This window comes from Geotrypetes seraphini, chromosome 2, assembly GCF_902459505.1.
Source record: "Geotrypetes seraphini chromosome 2, aGeoSer1.1, whole genome shotgun sequence".
Lineage (NCBI taxonomy): Eukaryota > Metazoa > Chordata > Amphibia > Gymnophiona > Dermophiidae > Geotrypetes > Geotrypetes seraphini.
This window is the reverse complement of record NC_047085.1, coordinates 118,675,628-118,702,787: the sequence shown is the minus strand read 5'-3', so window position 1 is coordinate 118,702,787 and position 27,160 is coordinate 118,675,628. Positions and strand designations below refer to the sequence as shown.

The 27,160-nt window shown below is 43.3% G+C and overlaps 1 long non-coding RNA gene across 2 annotated transcripts in view; it reads right to left on the bottom strand.

Moving 5' to 3' along the window:
- Positions 1-1,230: 1,230 nt before the first annotated feature.
- The window catches only part of LOC117355312, a 31,867-nt gene continuing 5,937 nt past the window's right edge, over positions 1,231-27,160 (bottom strand). Inside the window, exon 3 of one of the 2 annotated variants that reach the window (XR_004538337.1) lies at positions 1,231-1,305. This is a non-coding gene — a long non-coding RNA (uncharacterized LOC117355312). Of the gene's footprint in view, positions 1,306-10,952; positions 11,988-27,160 lie in introns of those variants that run through there. The other variant, XR_004538336.1, reaches the window with a different exon arrangement.

The following is a 27,160-nucleotide window of genomic DNA, read 5'->3' as shown; positions in this document are numbered from 1 at the left end:
TAATAAAACATCCACCATAACAACTGAGTGAACCTGTGAAATGAACACAGCAGATAAAGCGTTCATTCAATTAATACATGATCTTCTGTAGTCTTCCAATCATCATTGTTATAAGCTCTAAATTGAACTATATATTGTGTTCCCCACAGTTAACAACACTGAAAGCAGACGTTTCTGGAAATTCCTATGGGATTGATTGCCCTACCAAGTTTGTCATGCACTTTTGAACATCGGGAGTACACCTTGGATTTTTTTTTTTTAAATGTGATCTTTTCCATTTTACTGAAAACTGGTGATCGTGCTCACTTCTGAGTAGTTATTAAGGAGAAACAGCACTGCATGCACGGGTGAGTATCAATGGAAAGTGGTTTCTTTACTCGTCTCTATACTGTCTACAAGTGTCTCTAGAAAAGGAAACCTCTCCTGACCAGTATTGTTTCTGTATTGATGCTAATTGCTATTCATACAGCTGTAAAACCTTTATTACAGCAGATGTAGCTGACTGATACAGCGTTAACCCTCACTTCTCAGAAGGTCTTTGCTTTCCTTTGCTCACTTGTCATAGGCAGCCTGGAGTTCAGGGTGATAAATCTAGTTTGAGGGGTCCTCACAAAGGTGGGTGTGGTGTGCTGATAGCATTCATGATTAAGTGTTTTCCTGTGTCAAATATAGCCTGTAATATACTACAAACAGGCAGCTGATTTTTATACAAACTGATCTGGCTGTGATCAGCCTCTCTGACATTTCATACTAATACTTAAAATAAATCTAGTAACAGGAAAGAAAGTGCAGAATTATTGTTTTAAGCTGACTGTGAGAGCTTATCTTCAAAGTGGCAGAGCCTCTATTGTATTTAGAGAAACTGCTCAAAGTATTGGCCCAAGGTTTTGTAAGAAGGAAGGAGAACTTTAAATGTTGAATCCTCCCCCCCCCTTTTTTTTTCATTGCCATATGACATTACCTTTTTGTAATTTTATATTCTCAGAAAACTGGTACCATGTTTGGAATCAGCAGGTCAAATATACCCAGAAACAGGTCTAACATTTGAGGCACCAAAATGAGTGTTGGCCAGTTTTTCATGTAGACAAAAAAACATTTTTATTACTGGCTGAAAATTGAAAATGTACATGGTAGGAAATACTAGGTATATACTTGCATGGCCATCAGCTTCTCCTGGTCCTTGTGACTGAATACACACCAAGGCAGCTCCAGAGTGTGTGTGTGTGGGGGGGGGGGGGGAGGGGAGGGGGAATCATGAAAATACTCTTCTACCAATTGCAACCCCAGGCCATATTCAGATGTAGTCTAAGAAGAAAAAAAATCACTTTTTCAAGATGTTATTAAATCCTAACCATTTCTTTATAATAAATACGTTTTCCATACAATTTCATGTTTGTCAAGTCTGTCTGTCTTGACTAGACTATATGAGAGGTTCTCACTGATATACTGTATATCTGTATAGCACTGTGCAAACCCATTTTAGATTGTACCCTTACTATGAAAAATTTGGTTGACTCGTTGGTTCGAAAGGGTTTATATACTTTATGGAAACTAAGAACTATTAAAGCATATTTTGATATTAACTCCTTTCGATTGTTGGTTCAATCACTTGTCCTTAGTCAGTTGGACTATTGTAACATTGCTCATCTTGCTGGTACTCAGAAAAATCTTCATAGACCGCATAATTCAGAATGCAGCAGTCAGATTGATTTTCAATTTAGAGAGAAGTATGACCATGTCACTGATTTTTATCGTCGATTGCAATGGCTTCCGGTTGAGGCACGGGTTAAATTTAAGCTCAGCTGTATTTGTTTTAAGGCACTAACAGGTTCAATTCTTGAGTATCTTATGGAATCTTTTATAATTACAAATTCTAAACATTCTAGGAAATCTCATTCATTATTTTCATTCCCTTCTGTAAAGGGATGTATATATAAGAAACTTCAGGAACGATTGCTATCTTTTCAGGCAGCCTTATAGACTAGGAATTTAACTCACATATTCATATTCCCAAATTCATATCAACAATTTTGACGTGCCTTAAAGACGTTTCTTTTTAGGGAATCTTTTGGAAGTTAGATATTGGATGTTTATTCATTTGTATTACTAGTCTTTGTGAACTGCATAGAACTTAATGGTATTTGCGTTATACAAGTGAGTTTTATGTTATGTTATGTTAAATGGTAAGTAGCAGTGGTAAATTCTGTCTCAAATACGGGGGAATCTTAAAGCACAGGGTTTTCAATAGTTTATCCAAGTACACAGGACACAGTTAAGTTGGTGGTGCTGCAACATAAGAAGAAGCTTACTAAATTGAGGGGTCCTTTTATTAAGGAGCGCTATCTGATTTAGCGCATGCTAAAGATTAGCGTGCGCTAAATGCTAAGGCACCCATAGCATGGTTCACAGTCATTCGCGTGCGGGACAAAGCCGCGCTGACATTTGAGCCCAGACAATTGGGCGCAAGACTCCAGCGCGCTGTCAGAAAAGTTAATTTTAAAGAGCTCGATGAGGGTGTAAGGGGGAACCCCCAGTTTACTTAGTGTTTGTGCTGCTATTGGGGAGGGGGTTCGGGGGGGTTGGAACCCCCCATTATAGAGGGAACTTCACTTTTTCCTGATTTTTATAGGAAAAAGTTAAGTTTTCTGTATAATGGGGGGGGGTTGGACCCCCCCAACACCTCCCCCCAACACCTCCCCCCAATGGCAGCATGAACAGTATTAAGTAAAGTGGGGGCCCCATTGGAACTCTTTAAAATTAACTTTTACAGCGGCTCACTGGAGTCTTGCGCACAATTGTTTGTGACGAAATGTCAGTGCGGCTTTGTCCGGCGTGCTTTTGTCCCGTCACCCATAGCATATAATGGATACTTTAGCATTTAGCGCATACTAATATTTAGCGTGCGCTATATTGGTTAGCACACCTTAATAAAAGGACCCCTGAATTATTGACAGCCTCACACAATGGATCAGATTATATTCATATTCCGGTTGTATTTCATATGCTGTGTAATAGGGGGCTGGGGATGAGGGCAGGCATGGACATAAGATTATAGACTGAAACAAATGAGGGAGTGGACAAAAGGACCTAAATTACAATCAGTAAGCTAAATCAAAGCATCATAGGAGGGACAAAACAAATATTAGGGATGGGTTATTGTTTGCAACAACATAGGAATGCCAGTGATATATCCCATGCTGTAGCAAGTTATTAAATATTGAAAATAAGTTGAATAAGCATAACATTTTGGGTCAGATTCAATAAATGGCACCTAACTCAGTAGGCATCTGGGAAAACAGCATTTTTTATTTATAGTATTTATATACCACTTATAACCTAAGTGGTGTACATTCAGATATTCAAAGCATTTTCCCCTATCTGTCCTGGAAGGCTCACACTTTATCTAATGTACCTGGGGCAATGGAGGATTAAGCGACTTGTATCAAAAAAGCACAGTTACTTACCGTAACAGGTGTTATCCAGGGACAGCAGGCAGATATTCTCACATGTGGATGACGTCATCTACGGAGCCCCAGCGCGGACAGCTTTTCAAGCAAACTTGATTGAAGTTTCAAGTTTGCTACACTGCACCACGCATATGCATGCCTTCTTGCCCACTAGAGGGCGCATCCCACCTCGTGGTCCTCAGTTCAGTTTTTTCCGCGGAGCCAGAAGCCCTGTGGAAATTGAGCTCTGCTCTTTTTTGCCTTCTGTCGCCGCGTCCGGTGAATTTTGATCGGTCGCTGTGCTGTATTCGTTGGTTTTTGTTGTTTTGATAGTTTTTCATGTCCCGTCCCTTGATGGGTTTCAAGAAGTGCACCCGGTGTGAGCGGTTACTTTCCATTACCGACCCACACCGGTGGTGCTTGCTCTGCTTAGGACCCGAGCATCCGACTGACTCTTGCGATCGGTGCTCCACCTTTCAGGCCAGAGCGCTCCGCCGATGCCGTGCAAGGATGGCGGAGCTCTTCACGGTAGACTCCGCGCCGGGGAAGGCCTCGATGTCGGCCTCGGCTTCGGCCCCGGCCTTGACCTCGGCCTCGGGATCCTCGGCTTCGCCGCGTCCCTCGACATCGAAGCCTACGCCTTCGACGAAACCTGCCTCGGGTAAGTCCTCTCTTCCATCCCCGACTCCAGGGTCAACGAAGAAGCCATCTTCGGGCTCCTCGACGGCGGGTGGGTCGTCCTCGGCCCCGCCAAGAACTACGGCCACTAATACCCCGAGGGAATACTCGAGACCGAGGTCGCCCTCCAGGGAGCATCCCCCGGCCTCGGACCTGCCTACCATGGTGGGGATCCCGGCGTTCCAAGATTTGCTCCGAGCATTGATTGCCACGGAGCTGTCTGGAGCCCTCGAGCACTTGCAGCAGGCTTCGGCCTCGACAGCTTCGGTCTCGAGGGCCCCGGCCTCGGCGGCCTCGGTCTCGACTCCCTCGGCCTCGGGTACCGGGGCGGCACCGACCTCGGCCCCGACCTTACCCTCGACTTCGACCTCGGGGGCCCCGCCTGAGAGTAGCGTTAGGCCCCGTGACAAGGTGCGCAGGGTGAGGCGGATCTCCTCCTCCTCTTCCTCGAGGTCCTCCCGGAACACCTCGCCCTCGGATCGGCCTCGGGCGAGGCGTCGTCCGAGGAAGCCTAAGCGTTCGCGAGGTTCTCCTCGGCGACGTGGTCGCTCCTCGCCACTCGGGGGCGAGGCATTGCGGGTCTCGGAGCTCCGCCTCGATAATCCGAGGCTGCTCCGTTCCCCAGCGAGAGGGGGTTCGCGTGACTCCTCGCCAAAGAGGAGGGGGCGTGCCTCGGTGCCTCGGACACCTGAGACCTCTCCCAGGGGTTCTTCGAGACGTAGACGTTCCCCGACCCCCTCGAGGCCATTGGATCTGGCCTCTTGGGAATCCGGGTCCGATAGGGAACCACGCTATTCCCACGAGGCTTCCCCCTTCTGTTCGGCGGAGAGGTCGAGAACCCCCTCGCCGCCCGCCAGACCGTCCTCTTTTTCCACTTTCGTGCAGGACATGGCACGTGCCTTGGGTCTTGACCTCATGGCTGGATCTCAATACACCAAGGAGTTCCTCGAGGAGCAGGACCTTCCCACTCCCCCGAGGGAAACTCCCCGACTCCCCTTGAATAAGGTCCTTCATCAGACCTTCCTTAAGAACCTGACTTCACCTCTTACAGTCACAGCGGTGCCGTCTAAGATGGAGTCAAAGTACCGGACTATCCCACCCAAGGGATTCGATAAGGCTCAACTCTCCCACCAGTCTTTGCTGGTTGAGTCGGCGCTGAAAAAGTCACAACCCTCCAGAGTTTCTGCGGCGGTCCCGCCCGGCAGGGAGGGTCGGACCCTGGACAAGTTTGGTCGTCGCCTCTATTCGAATCCCCTTATGGCAACCAGGGTGCTCAATTATGCCTTTACATTCTCATCTTACTTACGTGGCATGGTGAAGGACCTTCCTCAGTATCACGACGATCTACCAGATTCCCGTAGGGAAGGATTCGCCAGGTTTATGTCCAACCTGTCTCAATTGCGCCTGTACCTGTTTCACGCTGTGTACGACGCGTTTGAGCTGGTGTCGAGGGTGTCTGCATTTGCGGTAGCTATGCGCCGACTAGCGTGGCTATGCACCCTCGATATGGATCCAAACCTGCAGGAACGCCTAGCGGATTTACCTTGCGTGGGGTCCGAGTTGTTTGATGAATCCCTAGAGGCGGCGACCAAACGGTTGTCGGAGCAGGAGCGCTCGTTGGCCTCGTTGGTCCGTCCGAAACCTCGGGCCACGCCGCAGAAACCCTTCCGGCCTCCTCCGAGGCGTTACCCTCAGAAGTCGACGCCGGCCTTTCCTAGGCCTCCGCCACGGCGTCCACCTCAACAAGGCAGAGGGGGACAAACGAAACCTCCCACGCAGGGTCCCTCTAAACCTGCGCCGTCTTTTTGACGAGCGATGCAGATGGGGCCAGCCCTCCTCCGCAATCGCGCCGGACCCCCTTCCCATAGGGGGTCGACTCCGGTCCTTTTATGCGGCTTGGACCGAGATAACATCCGACGCTTGGGTGCTCCGGACCGTCTCCGAGGGCTACTCTCTCAACTTTTGGTCTGTGCCGCCGGAACATTCACCGGGGGCTTGCCCATACAATCGGACCCAGCTCCCCATCCTCATGGCCGAGGCCAGGGCCTTGTTGAGGCTGCGGGTGGTGGAACCTGTACCCCCCGATCAGCGGGGGCGGGGGTTTTACTCCCGTTACTTTTTGGTCCCAAAAAAGACCGGGGACTTGCGCCCCATTCTAGACCTCAGGAAGCTCAACAAGTTCCTGGTCCGGGAGAAGTTCCGGATGTTGTCACTTCCGGTATTGTATCCTCTCTTGGAGGAAGGGGACTGGATGTGCTCCCTGGACCTGAAGGAAGCGTATACCCATATTCCGGTGCATGCCACCTTCCGCAAATTCTTACGGTTCCAGGTGGGCGAGTTACACCTACAGTACTGGGTCCTCCCCTTCGGCCTGGCTTCGCGCTGGGGCTCCGTAGATGACGTCACCCACATGTGAGAATATGCTGCCTGCTTGTCCTGGGATAATTATATATACAGGAAATAAGAGAGAAGAAAAAATATTTTCAAAAATACCTCTCCTTTGTATTCTATTAATATAAACTTTATCAGGGAGAAATGGAGGTGAAAAATCTTCTTTCCCACCTTGTCTCTAATGCAGTGGTTCTCAACCCTGTCCTTGAGGACCACTAGCCAGTCGGGTTTTCGGGATAGCTCTAATAAATATGCATGAGACAGATTTGCATATAAAGGAGGTGACAGGCATGCAAATCTGCCCCATGAATATTCATTAGGGCTATCTCGAAAACCAGACTGGCTGGTGGTCCTCCAAGACAGGGTTGGGAATCACTGCTCTAATGTGTTTTAGTGTACTGTATATAACAGGGGTCTCAAAGTCCCTTCTTGAGGGCCGCAATCCAGTCGGGTTTTCAGGATTTCCCCAATGAATATGCATGAGATCTATGTGCATGCACTGCTTTCAATGCATAGTCATTGGGGAAATCCTGAAAACCCGCCTGGATTGCGGCCCTCAAGGAGGGCTTTGAGATCCATGGTATATAAGGAGCCTCAGATTCCCATGCATTGTGAAGTGTGTTAACTGAACAACCTCACTAGAAAGGGAAAGCACCTCACTGGCTCCACCCCACTCCTGCCTCATATCGTTGTTCAATGCTAACTCACACTTTAGTATGTTAATATGTTAGTATGTCATACTTCTTCAAAACCTATGTAGTCAATAACATAAGGGTAATGCAAAGAACTTAACTCAGGCAGGGTTCGAGTTGAACTGCTGTCTTTGCCGGTCCAGTTTTTGGGTCACAAGGAGCAGCATGTCAATCAAAGTTAGGCACCATTTGAAGAATCGCACCTAGCAGCGCTTAAATCGATTTAGGTGTCAGTAAGTGTGAACAATTTAGGCGCTGGTATATAAAGCCAGAGTTTTCTTGGTCTACAATACTGGTGCCTAAGGTAGGCGATAGGACAAAACAAGTGGGGATGGAACTTTACACATCAACCGGAGATAATGTTAAAAAAATTTTTTATTGTGGTCAAATAACATTTATATTGTAGTTAACAGTCCCAAATCATTGATGATCTATGTTGATGAATCAAATTGGACTCAGCAACATCTCTATTTGTTTTGTTCTATAGTGTTTTCCCCATGGGGTGTTTGCCTCCTTGCTTTTTTGTTGCCTACTGGTGCCTAACTGAATCCACACCCAAATTCCACCCCAAATTCACCCCTAACCTTGCCTAATTGCCGGTAGGCACCTTGGTGTAGACACCTACATTGAAATGGTAGGTGCTTACCAAATTAGGCATCTACTGGTTAATTAATTTTTTAAATCATTTTTAACGATACTTTCAATTATCAGCACCAATTAAGTCAATTAAAAAAATTAACTTAGGCACCTAGATTGGTGCCTAACTGTAGGCACCTTTTATAGAATCAAGGCTTTTGTGATTTTTCATCGCTGATAACGGTGTGCAGCACTCTTTGCAAAGAATGCATACTATTTGAAAAGAATGCACTATTTCAGAAAGAGTACAGGCAGCCCCCGTTTTACAAACATCTGACTTACATCGGACTTGTACTTATGAACGGGAGTCCTGTTCTTCTTTCGGTGTCCCTCCCTCCCAAGTCCCAATGCACCACTCTCCCTCCATCCCGAGTTCCAATGCGCCCATTCTCGCCCTCCCTCCCTCCATTCTGTGCCCCAAGTGCGTGCCTCCCTCTGGTGGGAGGAGCTTCCTCCGATGTCAGCCATGAGATGCATGTAGGAGCCGCTGCCCACGGGTTTATGCAGAGAAATGACTGTGGCTGGAAGGAGGAGAGAGCCAGCCAGAAGAAGGTAAACAACTGCCGGAGGGAGGCATGTGCTTGAGGCACAGAAAGGAGGGAGGAGGGAGAGAGAGGGGTGCATTGGGACATGGGAGGAAGGGAGAGGGGCACGTTGGGACTCGGGAGGGAGGGAGCACAAACTTCAGACAAAGGATGGAAGGAAGGAGGGAGAGGCATGAACTTGGGACACAGAATGGAGGGATGGAGGGAAGAATGAGCTATAGGAAGGAAGAATGGAGAGAGTGAGGGAAAGATGAGATGTGGAGGGAATAGAAAGGGAGAATTGGGTGTCTGAGTGAGAGGGAAAGAGAGATGGTGCACATGGGGAGTTGAAGAATTGTTGAGCATAGGGAGGGAGAGAGAATTATTGAACATGGTGGTGGAGAGCAGTGAGGTAGAGATGAATGGGGAAGAGAGAGATGAGAGGGAGAAATGTTGGATGTGGTGGTGGAGAGGAAACAATGGGATGGATGGAAAGGGATGCAAGAGGGGCCTCAAGGATGGGAAGAATACTAGGATCTGAGTTACATACAAATTCAACTTAAGAACAGTTTAAAAAATGGAACCGGTTCTTAACCCGGGGACTGCCTATACACAATATTAGCACAGAAAATGTTCTCTTTTGCAGTAGTATGTTCCTGTGTGTGCATGCACAATGGTTCACCCAAGCATTATGATTCATCTATGCAAGCAATATCAGGAAAAAGGTGCACACTCTTTCCTAGTAGTACATACTCTTTTAAAAGAGTGTACTGTCTTTCCAAATACTGAGCACAATTTGCAGAGTGTGTACTCTTGATGACATTCATCCTGGAATGAAAAAAAAAGAACAATGGGAAAACAATTGACAAAATGAACATTCCCATAAACAAAACAAAAACAAATGACATGAGAAATTTTCTGGCTGCCCAAACCTAAGAGAAATTGGATACATAGACTAGGTCAAACCATAACAGCTCTCACTGATCAGAAAACAAGAAGATAGGGTATTAATTAAGGGTGAGGGAATGCCTGTTCAAAATAGTAAGTTTTTAATGAGGATTCTGACTTCTTGAAAGAAGATTCAGATGTTATATGTGAAGGTAAGGCATTCCACAGGAAAGGAGCTAGCAAAAAACCAGGAGGTTCTAGTGCAATTGAGACAAACTGTATGGGTTGTGAGGAATGGAAGGACCAAAGAAACACATATGGGATGAGTAGATTGGAGAGAAAAGTTGTCAAACCAGTATAGAAAACCTCATGTGTAATAATTGGAATCTTAAATGGAACCTTTAAGGTATCTAAGAGCTAGTGTTCCAGGGTGTCTAGAACAGGGCTATGCCATTTCTCATGGCAGCATAGAACAGTTCCTTAGTGACAAGATATCTATGGGAGACAACAATGGAGTAAGAGTGTTCGGTGGTGTGAGTGGAATAGAATGGGTACAAGTGGATCGATTTTTCACTCCGTCAAAAATGACAAAGACTAGGGGACACTCGATGAAGTTATGGGGAAATACTTTTAAAACCAATAGGAGGACATTTTTTTTCACTCGGAGAATAAAGCTCTGGAACGTGTTGCCAGAGGATGTGATAAGAGCAGATAATGTAGCTGGTTTTAAGAAAGGTTTGGACAAGTTCCTGGAGGAAACGTCCATAGTTGGTTATTGAGAAAGACATGGGGGAAGCCACTGCTTGTCCTGGATCAGTAGCATGGACTATTGCTACTTCTTGGGTTATGGCCAGCTACTATTGACCTGGATTTGCCTCCGTGAGAATGGGCTACTGATGAAGTTTCAATATGAAGACCCGGAAGCCTTCCATCTGACGTTGGGTGTTTCATGAGGGGAACATTTAAAGTTTTATATGCTTAGAAGGCTTCAGATCACTTTATATCACCGGGACAGATAAGTACTGTTTGGAATTGACTGCTGATATTTTGATATATTGAACAGTGTTCTATTCATAAACTTACATATTTTGAACATTATTTTTATTATAGAGAACCTATAGGAAGGCACATGTATATAAGTGAGCACCTTTCACATGGGATGGTGTTGGTGCGATATTATGAATAATAAATAATAATAATAATAATAAAACTATGAATAATAAAACTCTTACAACACCTACAAGACCTTTGGTTGCTGTATAGGTGAGTTTATTCATCTGAGGGCATCTCTTATTATCATTATTATTATTATTTTTTTTTAATTAACCAGGTAGCCCAAAGGTCATGTGAAAAAGTTAGGACACCCCATGAAATATTCAGTTCTTTCTTAAGAAATGTTCACATATTGATATCAAATCTTTTTTTTTTTTTATTTATCTTTGGAAAAGAAAGTGATGTAATTGCAGGTAAACAACAAAAATTATCCTTGATTTACTCATGAAACAAAAGATATCCACATAAATGTGTATTCTAACTGAGGAATAAATTAGGACACCCTACACCCTAATAGCTGGTGTTACCCCCTTTGGCCAAAATAACTGCAGTGAGACACTTCTTGTAGCCATCTACCAGTCTCTGACATCGGTCTGAAGAAAGTTTGACTTACTCCTCAATGCAGAATTCTTTCAGCTGTGAGATGTTTGAGGGGTTTCTTGCATGTGCAGCCTGTTTCAAATCACCCCACAGCATCTCAATGGGAGTAAGATCAAGGCTTTGACTCGGCCACTCCAGGACTCATCATTTCTTAGTTTTGAGCCAGTCTTTGGCGGATTTACTATTCCAGAAGTCCTGGTATTTGTCTACATTCTCTCTGGCAAGCTTCAGTCTGGCCTTGATGTTTCTTTTAGAGAGCAAAGATTTCCTCCTTGCACACCTCCCATGTAAGTTAAATTTGTGCAGTCTCTTTCTGATTGTAGATGCATGCACTTTCACATCAACAGTAGCAAGAGCCTGCTGTAGGTTGGCCTGTGAAGATCTTCCTGAAAAAGTAACATTCTCCTATAAACATACTAAAAATATTGGGGAAATCACCAATACTACCATTCAACCTATGATACTTAATAAAATTCATGGATATCACACCATATGTGGTAGGTGCCAGTGGTGCCCATATACTATGATAGGAGAAGGTTGGCAAGATCCTTCTTCAGGGTGTATACATTACGCTAAAGATGTTACAAATTATGTTGATTGATGCATATTGTGAGACCATCTGTAAGAAAGTTAAACAGATGGTCTCACATGTTCCTCAAGCACCCTCTGATACATGGTAGAATTCATGATGGATTCTATGATGGTGAGCTGGACAGGCTGCTGCAACAAAGCATCCCCAAACCATGACACTTCTACCTCCATGCTTTGCAGTTGGTATGAGGTTCTTCTCCTTGAATGTTGTATTTGGTGTATGCCAAATATGTCTTCTTTTCTGGTGTCTAAATCAATTTTAGACTCATCTGTCCCTAGAACACTATTCCAGAAGTCCTGGTATTTGTCTACATTCTCTCTGGCAAGCTTCAGTCTGGCCTTGATGTTTCTTTTAGAGAGCAAAGATTTCCTCCTTGCACACCTCCCATGTAAGTTAAATTTGTGCAGTCTCTTTCTGATTGTAGATGCATGCACTTTCACATCAACAGTAGCAAGAGCCTGCTGTAGGTTGGCCTGTGAAGATCTTCCTGAAAAAGTAACATTCTCCTATAAACATACTAAAAATATTGGGGAAATCACCAATACTACCATTCAACCTATGATACTTAATAAAATTCATGGATATCACACCATATGTGGTAGGTGCCAGTGGTGCCCATATACTATGATAGGAGAAGGTTGGCAAGATCCTTCTTCAGGGTGTATACATTACGCTAAAGATGTTACAAATTATGTTGATTGATGCATATTGGCCAAACAACATGCCCAATTAAAGTTTGATTGAACAAACATAAATCTAGAATGAATACAGAGCATTATACAGCATCTGGATGTACAACACTGGAAACTTATAGGCCATTCCCTCAATGATATCTAATGGAGGGTAATAAAGGTATTAAAAGTAGGGTGGGAGGGAGGTAATATAGAGCGATTGTTAAACCTAAAAGAACATCGCTGGATTTTTGAACTTAATACATTGTTCCCTTCTGGATTAAATGAAGAGTTGGACTGGATGACATTCGTGTAGTATTAGCAGCATGCCACTATGAAACCGTCTGTTACACTTCTTAGCTTATGAAGATTGTTGATAGATATGGGATGAAATAGCTTTTTCCATGAAGTTTATTCAGTAAGGCTATTTTCGATCTGTTTATCGCACTATGATGGTGCCTCATGTTGGAGTCCCTAATATCATAATCAGCTGTTAGTTTAAAGAGCAGTGCTGAGATGCTCGGCCATTTTGAAATAGAGCTACTGTGAGAATGGTAATGAATACAATGCCCTGTGTTGTTTCTTAATATTTTAATATTTACCGGTAAGAATACTTTTTTTGATGACCTCTTTGCTGAAAAATGTCTTTTATTATTGCCGTTATGCTGGAGTAGCAATTCACCTCAACCCTGATGAAGGAGCTGAAACATGGACTCATGTCAGGAGGGGTGTAACTAACTTCAAAAATAATCCAGATAAGTCTTTTGAATAAGAAATCTTACTCAGTTATAGATAATGAGATGGATCAAAAATTGAAAAATGTTTATTAAAAAAAGTTGAAAAAGTTTATAAATGAAGATAAAATGCTAATGCAGAATCAATGAACAGCTAAGCTGCATGACTCAAAGTCTATTGTCACTAACAGCAATCTGACAATTCTGTTAAACTGCAATTTATTATTTTGTAGTATGTTTGATTGATAGCTTATCTGTGGTGAATATGAACAGTAACACACAACCTGGAATTCAAAAAAATGGAAAATGTCCTAAAAAGGTGCAACACTAACAACCTCTTTTACAAAGATGCACTTGCAGCTGCCCTGCGCTAACGGCCCCGAAGCCCATAGAGATTTAAAGGGCTTTGAGGCTGTTGCTGCGCGGCTTTTTAAAAGAGGCTGTAAATCTGGTCTAGCGAGCGTGAAAGTCCCTCATTAGAATGTGCTTAGCTCTTTGCACACAGCAGTTTAACTGTGTATTAGCGTTACGTCTTTGGCTTTAGATATTGTCTCATCAGTGGCGTACCTAGGGTATGTGGCACCCGGGGCCCATCATTTTTTGACACCCCCCCCCCCATGTAAAAATTTTTTTTTTTTTTTTTTTGCAATAACCATGAAATGGAATAAATGGTCAGAATAGAAACAGGCAGTGAAAATTTTCTTTTATTGAACCTCATATATGTAACCATTATTCCAAACATAACAAAACATAAATTATGTCTAAATTGTCATGACATTAGAAGTACATATGGAGTAGTTGCAGGCAGTGGCGTACTTAGGGTATGTGGCACCCAGGGCCCATCATTTTTTGACACCCCCCCCATCTATATGAAAAATATGATTTTTAGTACCAATCTACATATCGCACCACAAGAGTGTACCTAGGAAAAGGCTGCATCTTAAACACTGCAGTGAGCACTAGAACACCAACACATACATTGTAAAACTAAACAAGCCAGATCGCGCACAGTCAATTGGTCCTGTAGTCAATGCCAACTGAAAACTATGTCTTTTTCATACACACAGAACAGAGATACACCCTCGCCCAAAATGGAATAATCACAAACTAAAAATAGAAATATGTAGACAAAAGTTAAACTGATCCTCCAAGAAACCAGACCCTGGATACAATGCAACACCACAAAAAACAGTAACACATGTCCTCTAATACAGTGCAAAATATAAAGACAGTAGATGTAAATTTGAAAAAACTGATACATAACAATCACCACTTTATAAATTAACAAATAAAAATAAAACAAATAATGAGATATAAAAAAATACAATTTTATTGGACTAATCCCCGTAAGCTCGGTCCCCATCCCCGCAAACCACCTGATTCCATCCACACAAGCCTTGAATTGTTTATATTAAAGTATAAAAAGAAACAATATTCTGTACAATTGTCAATTTATAAATCAGCGTCTTCTCCCCACTCTCTTCCCCATTTCCCTTCAGCATCCTCAGCCCACTCTCTCTCCACTTTCCTTCAGCGCACGCACATAAAAACAAGCAAGTAATTTTATATCATTTTCATTCTATTCATTCTTAGAAATTAAAGTCTAGATAATGCCAGTCACATAACAAAACATGATTTTACAAAAATAATTCCCTGCAGTCAAGCCTGCAAGGATTATTAGATGTCTTTCAGCAGTTCCCCTCCCTTCCTCCCCCTTACCTTTGTGGCCAAGTCAAAATGATCTACCAACAATAAAATTTTAAAAACACAAAGCACGCTGTACGCAGAGAAAATGTTAATTATCATTTATATTCCGCGGGTTTTCAAAGAGGTCAAGGCAGATGACTTTATGCAATGTCACCTCAGTAACAACTATACAAAAATAGACAAATATTCCCCCTCCCTTTTTACTAAACTGCGATAGCGGTTTTTAGCGTAGGGAGCTGCGCTGAATGCCCCACGCTGCTCTCGACGCTCATAGGCTCCCTGCGCTAAAAAACTCTATTGCGGTTTAGTAAAAGGGGGCCATAGTGCAAAATATAGACAGCAGATATAAATTTTCAAAACGGACACATTTTGATCACTAAGTTGAAAATAAAATCATTTTTCCTACTTTTTTGTCTGGTGATTTCAAGAGTCTCTGGTCCTTCTTCTGATCCTTCTTCTTTCTCTCTCCCCCTGGCTCCCCTCTTTATTTCTGCCTTTCTTTCTCTCTCCTCCTGGCCCCCCTCTTTCTTTCTGCCTTTCTTTCTCTCCCCCTTGACCCCCCTCTTTATTTCTGCCTTTCTTTCTCTCCCCTTGGTCCCCCTCTTTCTTTCTGCCTTTCTTTCTCTCTCCCCCTGGCCCTCCTCTTTCTTTCTGCCTTTCTTTCTCTCCCCCTTGACCCCCTCTTTATTTCTGCCTTTCTTTCTCTCCCCTTGGTCCCCCTCTTTATTTCTGCCTTTCTTTCTCTCCCCTTGGTCCCCCTCTTTCTTTCTGCCTTTCTTTCTCTCTCCCCCTGGCCCCCCCTCTTTATTTTTTCCTTTCTTTCTCTCTCCCCCTAGCCTGCACAAAGCCATCGTGCCGATTTCTCCACTTCCACGATTCTTTCCCTACCCTCACCCCCAAGCCAGCAGCCGATTTCTCCCTGCTCCTTCCCCGATGTCCTGAACTTCATCGGGCAGCAGCAGCATTCACAATTCACTGATGTTGCCCGCTTCAGGCCTTCCTCTCTGTCGGGTCCTGTCTTCATGAAAACTGGAAGTAGGCAGGACCCGGCAGAGAACAAGGCCTGAAGCCGGCAACAGCAGCGAATTGTAAACGCTGCTGCTGCCCGAAGAAGGTAATGGAGCACCGAGGCAGTCCGCTTCTCCCCCCTCCCAGCCGAACCCCCGCTGACCCTCCTATCTCCCCCCCCCCCGTGAACCTTTCCGACCTTCCCAGCGAGAGCAGCAAACCTCCTTCGCGGCTTTCTCCTCCCTCTGCCGCGTTACTGATGACGTCATCAGTGATGCGGCAGAGGGAGGATAAAGCCGACGCTACTGGAGGGAGGTTTGCTGCTTTCGCTGGGAGGGTCAGAAAGGTTCACTTGGGGGGGGGGAGAGGGATAGGATGGTCAGCGGGGTTTCGGCTGGGAGGGGGGAGAAGCGGTCTGCCTTGGTGCTCCAAGGCCTGGCGCCATTACCTTTTTCGATAATGGCGCCGATGCTGCTTTCGCTGGGAGGGTAGGAGCGCGATAGGGACCGGGCCAGCTGTGCACCCCCCCTAAGGCGGCACCCGGGATGGACCTCCCCCTCGCCCCCCTTGGTACGCTACTGCCCTGGGGAAACAGCCTGCAACAAGATCGCGCGATGCCAGAGATTTTTGCCTGCTTCGGCTGTTTCCTCCGCCGCGGTCCCGCCCCTCCTCTGACATCAGAGGAGGGGCAGGACCGTGGCGGAGGAAACAGTCGAAGCAGGCAAAGATCTCTGGCATCGCGATCTTGCTGCAGGCTGTTTCCAGACGCGACACCCGGCGCAGGGGGGGGGTAACTGGACCGGACCGGGAGCACCCCCTCAGGGCTTGGTACCCGGGGCGGACCGCCCCCCCCGCCCCCCCCTTGGTACGCCACTGTGTCTCATTACTCCAAAATTTGGACAATTAGTTCACATTTGCATATTCCAAACTTTCCTTCCTGGACCCTTGAGTAAGGCTTTGTTTGCCAAAACACGGCCTGTGTCGGGTCTGTGGAATTCCCATGTTATCAAAGTGGATAAGTTGTCAACATCATTTGAAGATTTTTGCAAGAAATAAAGAGTAAAGCCAAGAACATTGTAGTTTCCACAGTCTCTTTGTGTTTGGATAGCTCAGATTTCAGCACACTTCAGTAAAAGAGACCCTAAATTCTATCATAGGAGCAGTTGAGCAAGTGAAATGATTTTATTTAAATTGTCCAATGGCAGTGCACATTCCAAGTTTATTTAGAATTTGATATATCATATTGACAAATGCATCTATACCAGGGGTGCCCAATACATCGATCGCAATCAACCGGTAGATCGCGAAGGCAAAGTCAGTCCATCGCGGAGCCCATCCCAGGCTCCGTGATAGACTCGCGTTGCCTTCACAATCTACCGGGCCGATCAGCCTTCCTCTCCCCAATGTCAATTCTGCCGTCGGAGAGGAAGTTCCGGGCCAGCTAATTGCTATCTGTCTGGCCCGGAACTTCCTCTCCAACGGCAGAATTGACATCGGGGAGAGGAATGCTAGTTGGCCCGACGCAGAGAAGCAGGGAGAGTTTGGGGCAGCGGTGGCTTAGGGGCCTGTTCCCCGATGGTGGTGGCAGTGACTTGGGGGAGGGCAGGGAGAAAGAAAAAAGGGGGCATGAAGAGAGAAAAAAATAAAGAAAGGCAGGGAGAAAGAAAGGGCAGGGAGAGAGGAAGAAAAAGTTGGGGGAGGGAATGAGGTCTGGAGGAGAGAAATCATACAGGCTGAAAGCATACAGGCTGAAAGAAGGGAAGAAAGATTGGATGCACAGTCAGAAGAAGAAAGTGCAACCGGAGACTCATGAAATCAAAAGACAACAAAGGTAGGAAAAATGATTTTATTTTCAATTCAGTGATCAAAATGTGTCCATTTTGAGAATTTATATCTGCTTTCTATATTTTGCACTATGGCCCCCCTTTTACTAAATCGCAATAGCGTTTTTTAGCGCAGGGAGCCTATGAGCATTGAGAGCAGCGTGGGGCATTCAGCACAGCTCCCTGCGCTAAAAACTGCTATAGCGGTTTAGCAAAAAGGGAGGGGGGTATATTTGAACCTGGAATATAAATGATAATTAACATTTTCTCTGCGTACAGTGTGCTTTGTGTTTTTTAAAATTTTATTGTTGGTATATCATTTTGACTTGGTCATTTTAAAAGTAGCTCGCAAGCCCAAAAAGTATGGACACCCCTGATCTATACAGTTTAAAATTAATATAAAGGTTAAAATAGAGTAAAATTTGAAAATTCAGTATAAAAAAACAAAAGAATATGAAATTACATTATAGACAGATGCTCACTGAGTCCTGCCGAGTGAATAGAAGCTATTAGTTAAATGCATCTGAAAATTAAAAAAAAAAATTTTTAAAACAGATTTGAAATGTTCTAAATTGTTTTCAGATCTAATGTGATCAGGAAGGACATTCCATAGTTGTGGACATTAACTGAAAAAATACGCTCTCTAGTAGAAGCATATGTAACATATCTTACAGATGGAATAGTAAGAAAGTTTTGTTGAAGTGAACGAAGTATAGGAGACGGTATATATGGTATCAGGTAATTATCAAGATAAAGTGGAGATTGTGCAAAACGTGTCTTGAAAACCAACCCCTTCTTCTACAAAACTGCGCTAGCAGTTTCTAGTGTGGGGAGCCGCGCTGAATGGCCAGTGCTGCTCCCAATGCTCATAGGAACTCTATGAGTGTCAGGAACAGCGCGGCTCTCTGCGCTAGAAACTGCTAGCGCAGTTTCATAGAAGAGGGGACACGAGTAAGATCTTATATGTTAATTGATGATTAACAGGCAGCCAATGAGCAGATTCTAAGAGTGGGGGGTGACATCTTCAATTTTCATTTTCCCAGTTATTAATTTTATAGAGGTATTTTGAACTAGTTGTAAACGATGAATGTCTTTACAGCTTTTTCTTTACTAATTGTAAACTGCAGGATCCACATGGTTTTGTGATATACAAATGCTATGTTATGTTATGCCATAATATAGAGAATTAGAATAATCAAATGTGCTGATTACCATTGAATGAACAGGAATATTAATTGCTAAAGAGAGTAAAAGATGAGATATTGAACAGATAAGGCGTAATTTGTAACAGCATCGCTGTGTAGTGGTAGAAATGTGTGACTGGAAAGATAATTTTGAATCTAACGTAACTCCTAAAATTTTTAATATTGATGATAATTGATTTGGGGTATTAGATAACATTAAAGCCCCCCAAACCACAACCTAAACATGACATAGACTTATGAAACAGATGAAATTGCAAGCTAATTTAACCCCCTCCCCCCCCCCCCCCCCCCCCGTTTTACAAAGCTGCTGTGCGGAAAATGCTTCATTGCCTATTAAATCCCTGTGGGCGTCAGAGGCAATTACTGCTACTGCAGCTTTGTAAAAAGAGCCCTTAGCTAAAGTTGTTGATAGTGATGAAATGAGATTTTGTGGTTCGTTTGTTTTGTTTACGAATCAAAGAAAAAAAGGAAAGAGAAGAGCTTAGGGCTCCTTTTACTAAGCTGCGATAGCGTTTTTAGCGCATGCAGGATTTTAGCGCGCGCTAAACCCGCGCTACGTGGCTAGAACTAATGCCAGCTCAATGCTGGCATTAAGGTCTAGCGCGCGGGGCAATTCAGTGCGCGCTTAGCGTTTGGCGGCACTTGGTGGTGTCGCTATTGCGGCAGCGGAGATGAGGCATCTTTCCTGCTGCTATAGTTGCTTTGTGTGTGTGTGTGTGTGGGGGGGGTGGATTCTATAACCGGTGTTGTTTTTGACAGACACCGGTTACAGAATCCAGCTCCTCCTTCAACTAAAAGGCCTGGCTTTTGGCGTTTGGGACTTAGGTTTTTTTGGGGTTCATTATATGTGGTAAGTGTAGACGTAGTGGTGGTCTGGGCGTTTAAACAGCTGAACGTAGAGGCAGGCCGTTATAAAAAAAAAACCTCCTTTTGGACGTTTTTTTTTTGATAATGGACATTTTCCCTGCTTCTTCTTTCAACATTTAGGGCCTTTGGCCAAAATGGGACTTAAACGCTTTTTTTAAAATTATGCCCCTCCATGTTTATATAGTTCTGGTTCCATATTAGGCATTATGAAGGGGTGATGAAAAGTGTTACAATATTTCATTAAGTGCCAATTTGCAGAAAATAAATTCTCAGTTTTGATATTGTTCCAGTTGATTGTTTGGACTTTATCCATATCATTCTCTTGTTGGTTTGGCTGAGAACTTTTCAACACCCCCTCGTATCTCTCAGGAAAAGGACATTGGGGTAAAATTGCCAGACATTACAGATCCCTTTTACTAAGGGGCATTAAGCCCTTAACACGCTGTTAATATGCAGAAATAGGTTACCATGCAACTGTGTTAAGCAGAGCCCCGAAAGGGGGTGCAAGATTCCCCCAGCCCGGCCTCCAAGGGGGTCCCAACGCTGACCATAAAAAAGCCATCCTGGGTTCCATGTCCTGCATCTCCCTCCCTCCCCTTCTTCTCTTAACAAGCCTCTCTTTGATGGGGTCACTGTCAATAGCGGCAGTGACTCTTACACGATGCCTGCAGCTGATCGAGAAACCTCCCTTCTGTTGTGTCAGGAAGTTACATGAGAAAGGGCAGGAGGCGGCTGAAGTGAGGTTTTCTGGTCAGCCGCAGGCAGCATATGAGAATTGCTACCAGTAAGAAGGGGGGGGGGGGGGGGCGCAGACCCTCAACATTGTTTGCCCCGGGACCCAGATTTGTCTCTCGGCATTAAAGGGTTTTGCAGTAGTTTGTTTATTTAACTTTTGAGAATTTTTCTGTCAGGTGGAGGGTGGGCATAGAAAGTATTTTTTTGTCAGTTAATGTGTTCTTGTTGTGCGCTAACTGCCTTATGCAGAGTTAACACTGATCTACTTACTGCCTCTTAACCTGGAGCAGGTACGAGGGACCGCTGAAAAGTTCTCAGCTCAACTACGATGAGAATGGCGTGGAGCCATGAAACGTACAAGTTATTCCACACTTTTCATTTCAATGATATGAAATGAAACAAAAAGTGTCAAGAAAAGTGTGGAATAACTTGTACGTTTCATGGCTCCACGCCATTCTCTTCTTAGTTGAGCTGAGAACTTTTCAGCGGCCCTTCATCCAGCATATTAATCTGAATGTTAACTCATGTCCCGCAATAAAAAAAATATGGCTTGAAGTTAGCTTGTAGCTATATGTTTATAAGTTTACAAGGGGTGAAGGCATTGAGCAAGTTTTACCAGTGTGTATTTAAACTGGAAACTTTGTTTTGTTTTGTTTGACTGCACACTAAAATTTTGCATTATAGCTGTTAAACCTAAAATTTAATGCATTTTAGTAGAAGGACCTCAAGGCTTATTTTTTTAAAATCTTTATTGACATTTCAAACTTTATAATGTATACAATTGAAGAATCAGAAAAAACTGTATGAAAATACATTGTTATCATCACATTATTACATTGAACAATTTTTTTTATCCCCTTCTTATCTTAATTATAAACAATAATATTATATATTATACTATCAATATAATAATAATAAAAATAATTTTACTCTTCCAAATTATTGAAATATACAATGACCAAAGCCTACACGAGAATAAGGCTACTAGATGGCATTATTCTATTTTTAGAGTTTTAAATATTCTGTTCAGCTACTATTCTAAATGATTTTTCTTAGAGGGGATATTACTCAATATGGAGGATATTCACAATTTCCACATGTAGTGGTTAGAGTGGTTTATGGGCCTGGGTCCTCCTCTCTATGGTTCACTAGCCCACTCACCAAGCTATTTAAGACACCTGTGTGCAGCTCTACTAGGCTTTCCTATACCAAGTAATGATGTTCTGGAGACAGGTATGTACTTTTTTATTCTGATCTTTGTGGGGGATGTGAGAGAGTCAGTGAACACTGGGGAAGTGTGCGGGTGTCTTTACTTTGTCTCTGCATTGGTTATCTGGTCACTTTGGATACCTTTTTGGCACTTATACCTGTTTTTACATTGTCTCACCCAGGATGGCCCCCATCCCACCCACATACTGCCCTAACCACTCCTCCAGATATGCTCCTTTCAGCCCTGGACGCACAGTGGCATTCAGAGGCATAAAAAGTCCCGCATCATGTCCAGAAAGATGGTTTGATTATCGGCACTTGGACGACCTGTCTTTTAGGTCATCCAAGTGCCAACAGGTGGGTTTTTAGACATGTTTACGTTTTGATTATGAGCCCCATAGGGTTTGGCATTTTGCTCTGCCATTTTGATGTTCTTCTCAGCTGTTTTGATTTTTTTTTTGTTTTTTTTTTAAATCATGCTGCATCACATTTTACAAAAATTGCATATTATATATTACATAACCATCGAGTGTACTAAAGTCTCTTGAAAAAGGCACTTAGGTGCCGAAACACTGGCCGTGCTGAGTCCAGACCCAATTAAGATTCCATTTGATGACATATACCTGGCTGGTGGCTTCTCTTCCTCACAACATTTGTGCTTGTATTTCCCATTTCATAAAGGAAATGCATGTACATGATCTAATATATCCACATCTAGATTTATAACTGCTTCCTAGCACTATAGATCTTTTAAAAGTGCTCTTTTCAGACAGGCTTTACCCGAGGGATTAAGGGTGTTATTCTCCTTCATTCACCACTGTTTATTTCTCTCTTCAAGTTGAAAATAAATAAAGATTGTAGACATTGAAGTGAACTAACAGCATTTGTATGTATAAAATTCCTGAATTTCCTCTGTTGATTTTTCCCATGTATATGTTTATAAAATGGCTGCTCTTGTTGAACCTGCCAACAAGGAAGGCTCTATGTGAGCAGACTTTTTTTAAAATACCACTGACCTGGCTGTCTCAATTCTGACCTCTGTGTTCTATTTAAAATGAGGTTCGACCTATCTCAAATGATAATAAAATATAAAGTCCTTTATCGTTAATAAAATCCTTTTCCATATTTTTGCTGAATGTTTTGAGTATGTAGACATTTTGTAACAAAGGCTACCAAATTTTTATGCTTGTTTCTGACTGGTCCAAGGCCACCAAAGAATTGTCCCTGATTTGGACCCAGGATGCTACAAACACTCTGGCACATACTGTCTGTGGCAACCAAAACTGTCAGTTCCTCATGTTGCTATAGATTAAAGGCAAACGTGATCAGAACATTTATTCAATTAAGAGTTGTAGAGCATAGCTTGTAGCCCATTAATTCCAACATTCTATTTAGATGTTGGAGGAGCCTCGACCCTGAAGAAGAACAATTGAATATGTTGGGACAAAGAAAACGTAAAAAGTAAAAAAAGATTAAAAAATAAGAATAAAAATACCAAGGAAGGGAAGATCCAATGAAGACAGTGGCTTATGAAATAAATGCATGAAATTTCAAGACGGAGCCAACTGAAGATCTGGAAACAATTATCTGATGAGAGGGGGAATGGTTATATGATTTGGCAGAATTGAATCCCCTTAATGTTATAGTCAAGTGTTAGTGATCTGATAGATTAAAGACAATCAGACAACCAGACCCAGCAGGTATACCCAGGGCAGGATTAATTCGTTGGTGGGCCCTAGGCACGCAAGTACACCTGACCCTCCATGGCCCTGCCGCCTCCCCACCTCTGCCCCCCATGTTCCCCCCCTTCCTGCAAGAGTGTAACTCTGGGCCCATCTCCAGAAGTAGTAACTTCTTCCTTCTTCATTATTCAGTACAGCTGAACTCGCAGTCTTCAAAAGGCCATGGGCAGCGGTTCCTACATACTGCCCAAGGCTGACCGGAAGCCTTCCCTTTAATACAAAGTCCCAGCATCAGAGGAAAGGCTTCTAGGTCAGCCATGGGCAGCATGTAGGAACTGTTTCCCGTGGCCTTTTGAAGACTGTGAGTTCGGCTGCAATGAATAATGATGAAGGAAGGAGAAGGCAGTACTTGGACAGCTGGAGCTGGGCCCGAAGGCAGGTACATTAACGTCATCGGAGCAGGCAGTGTTCCAGACCCCCCTGAAGCCTCCGAGCCCGAGGCACATGCCTACTTGACCTACCCTTTAATCCTAACCTGGATATACCTGACAATGAAAATAGGAGGACCCTAATGACATCACAAGTATGAAGAAAAGAATGCAGTATGGAAGCAGGAAAAGATCTTGTCTGGCAATGGAAACTTGAGGAGAAAGGCCACTGAAGTAGAAGTGTTTGGATTTAGATTATATCATACACTTATGAGTCCAGTCCTCTGCGGTAGCTGGTTGTTATTGTAAACCTTGTTTTCTGCTATGGTTATATCTGCTGTTGTCACTGCTCAATAAAAAGATTTAAATAAATATATATACCTCCAAGTGACGAAAAACCTTTTATACCAGCACTGTTAACTTATAATCAGCACTATTAACCAGTATATATGTGATCTTCAGAGCCTCAGCGCCACCGCTCAATTAAACTTTCATAGCAGCAAGCTTTACGTGCCAGATCATCATAGGCTCACTTTAAATTTTTCTTTTCAAACCTTGTATAATAAATCACTTTGTGCTCACTTTTTTTGCTATAATGCTCATATTATACTTTAAATTTTAACTTTAAATAAGTCACTTATCTTATTTTTTTTCTCTCTCATTTGGCTCAGCCCGGGAAGCTTTAGACCCGACATGTTTCACTTACGCTGTCTCAAGGGTCCCCCAGAGCTACTACCTTCATACACATACAGCCAAATGAGAGAGAAGACATCACTTCTTTAAAAGGCTTACACTGGATTCTAATAAACAGCGCTAGAGGTTTTTAGCGCAGGCCAGTGAGGTAAATGCTCCCACATTTATAGGAATTCTATGAGGATTAGAGCATTTACCTTGCCGGCTTGCGCTAAAAACTTACTAGCACCGCTTAGTAAAAGGAGCCCTTATTTCTTTACATTTAAGAAGGCAATTATAAAAGCTATCTCTGTGTGTGAAGTTGTGTGGGTACAGTCTCCTATACATAACTTACATAAAAACATAAGAGTTGTCATTCTGGGACAGACCAAAGGTTCATCAAGCCCAGTATCCTGTTTCCAACAGGGGTCAATCCAGGTCACAAGTACCTGGCAAGATCCCAAAAGAGTAAAACAAATTTTATGCTACTTGTCCTAGAAATAAGAAGTGGATTTTCTCAAGTCCATCGTAATATAGGCTTATGCACTTTTCTTTTAGGAAATCATTATGTCTTGAAAGCTTCTATACCACTACTAATGACTGGGGAGTCAATTTAGAGCAGTGGTCTCAAACTCAAACCCTTTGCAGGGCCACATTTTGGATTTGTAGGTACTTGGAGGGCCGCAGAAAGAATAGTTAATTTCTTCTTATTAAAGAAATGACAATTTTGCATGAGGTAAAACTCTTTATAGTTTATAAATCTTTCCTTTTGGCTAAGTCTTAATAATAATATTGTAATTTATAGGTAAAGAGACATATGATCAAAACGGTTTTATTTTACTTTTGTGATTATGATAAATATACCGAGGGCCTGAAAATAGGACCTGGCGGGCTGCGAGTTTGAGACCACTGATTTAGAGTGTTTTACATAAGCTTCTGAATGGTGGTACAATACATGAACTTCTGTAATGGTACTGCAATACATCCAAACTTTTTTAAAACCATGCTAAGCTAACTACTTTTACCAAATTCTCTGGCAATGAATTTAATTACACGCTGAGTGGAAATATTTTTTCTGTTTACATAGTAGCTTCATTGCATGCCCCCTAGTCCTAGTATTTTTGAAAAGAGTAAACAAGCAATTCATGTCTACCCATTCTAAGCTACTCAGCATTCTATAGACTTCTATCATGTCTAATGTGACCATATGTCCTGTTTTGAACGGGACCATCCTGTTTTTAGCTCACCTGTCCCATTGTCCCTACACACAGCTTCGGGATTCCGAAATGTCCCGTTTTCAGAAAGAGCGTCCCAAAGCTGTGCCCAAGCCACCACCGCCACCTATTTTTCCAAGACACCGCCGCACTAACAGATCATCTTTATGCAGTGACTGCACAAGCCTTTCCCCTATCCCCGAAGATGATCTGTTAGTGCAGCGGTGGCTTGGAGAAATAGGCGGCGGCGGTTTGGGGGAGCTGGGAGAGAGAGAGAGAGAGATAGACAGAAAGAAAGAAGGGGGGTCAGGGAGAGAGAAAGAAAGAAAGGATGCACAGTCAGAAGGAAGTGCAAAGGGGGTGGGAGAGAGAAAGAAAGACAGAAAGAAAGAAAGGGGGCAGGGAGAGAGAACTAAGACAGAAAGAAAGAAATGAAAGAAAGGATGCACAGTCAGAAGGAAGTGCAACCAGAGACTCATGAAATCACCAGACAATTTTCAATTTAGTGATCAAAATGTGTCAGTTTTGAGAATTTATATCTGCTGTTTATATTATGCACTTAATTTAATGGGTTCCAGGGGTGGGGTTCCAGGATCCAGGGGTGGGAGGATCCGGGGAAGGGTCTGAGGTGGGGGTGGGGTTCCTGTCCTGTTTTGAGGAAAAAAAAATAAATGGTCATGTTAATCATGTCTCCCCTCAGTTGTCTCTTCTCCAAGGTGAAGAGCCCTAGCCCCCTCAGTCTTTCCTACATATAAACATGGCCGATAAAGACCAAATGACCCATCCAGCCTGCCCATCCGCAGCATCCACTATCTCCTCCTCTAAGAGAAACCATCTGCCTGTCCCACACTTTCTTGAATTCAGACACAGCCTTTGTCTGCACCACCTCTACCGGGAGACTATTCTACACATCTACCACCCTTTCTGTAAAAAAAATAATTCCTTTATATTACTCCTGAGCCTATCATCTTTATCATTTTTGTCACACTTCTCTGTACATTGTTACATTCCACTATGTCTTTTTTGAGATGGGGTGAACAGAATTACACACAACTGAGCAGAGATGGGGCTGGGGCTGGGAAGGAGTTAGTATCTATGCATGTATTATGGAAAACATGCAGATGTCTGCACACATTTGTATCTGGTCAATAGCAGGTGTAAATTTGAGTACATAAATTCCTTGGGGTAATTTTCAAAATGGAAATGTAGAAATAGAGAAAAATGAAGGCAGATAAAAACCATATGGCCTATCTAGTCTATCTGTCTGTGCCATCTCCCTTAGAGCTACAGCCTCAGGACCCTGAGGTTGTGGGTTCAAATTCTGTGCTGTTCCTTGTGACCCTGGGCAAGCCACTCAATCCTCCATTGCCCCAAGTACATTAGATAGATTTTAAGCCTACTGGGAGAGATAGAGAAAAATGTTTGCTTACCTGATTGTTAACTGCTTAGATAAAAACAAGAGAATTGGCCCAATGATCTCCACAGACAAATCTAAGAAGAAACAATGTGGAGAAATGATGTTCCTGAGATGGACTTTATTAATAGTAAAATAATATTAAAACTTGGCAAACCACATAAAAACCTCTAGGATGCAGTCCGCTGAAAACCTTTAGACCCTGGACCCAACACGGTCCTTTTGAGCCCATGTCCTGCACACAGCTTTTACGGATCAGTTTATTTCCGACTGGCATTTTTATGCATGTAT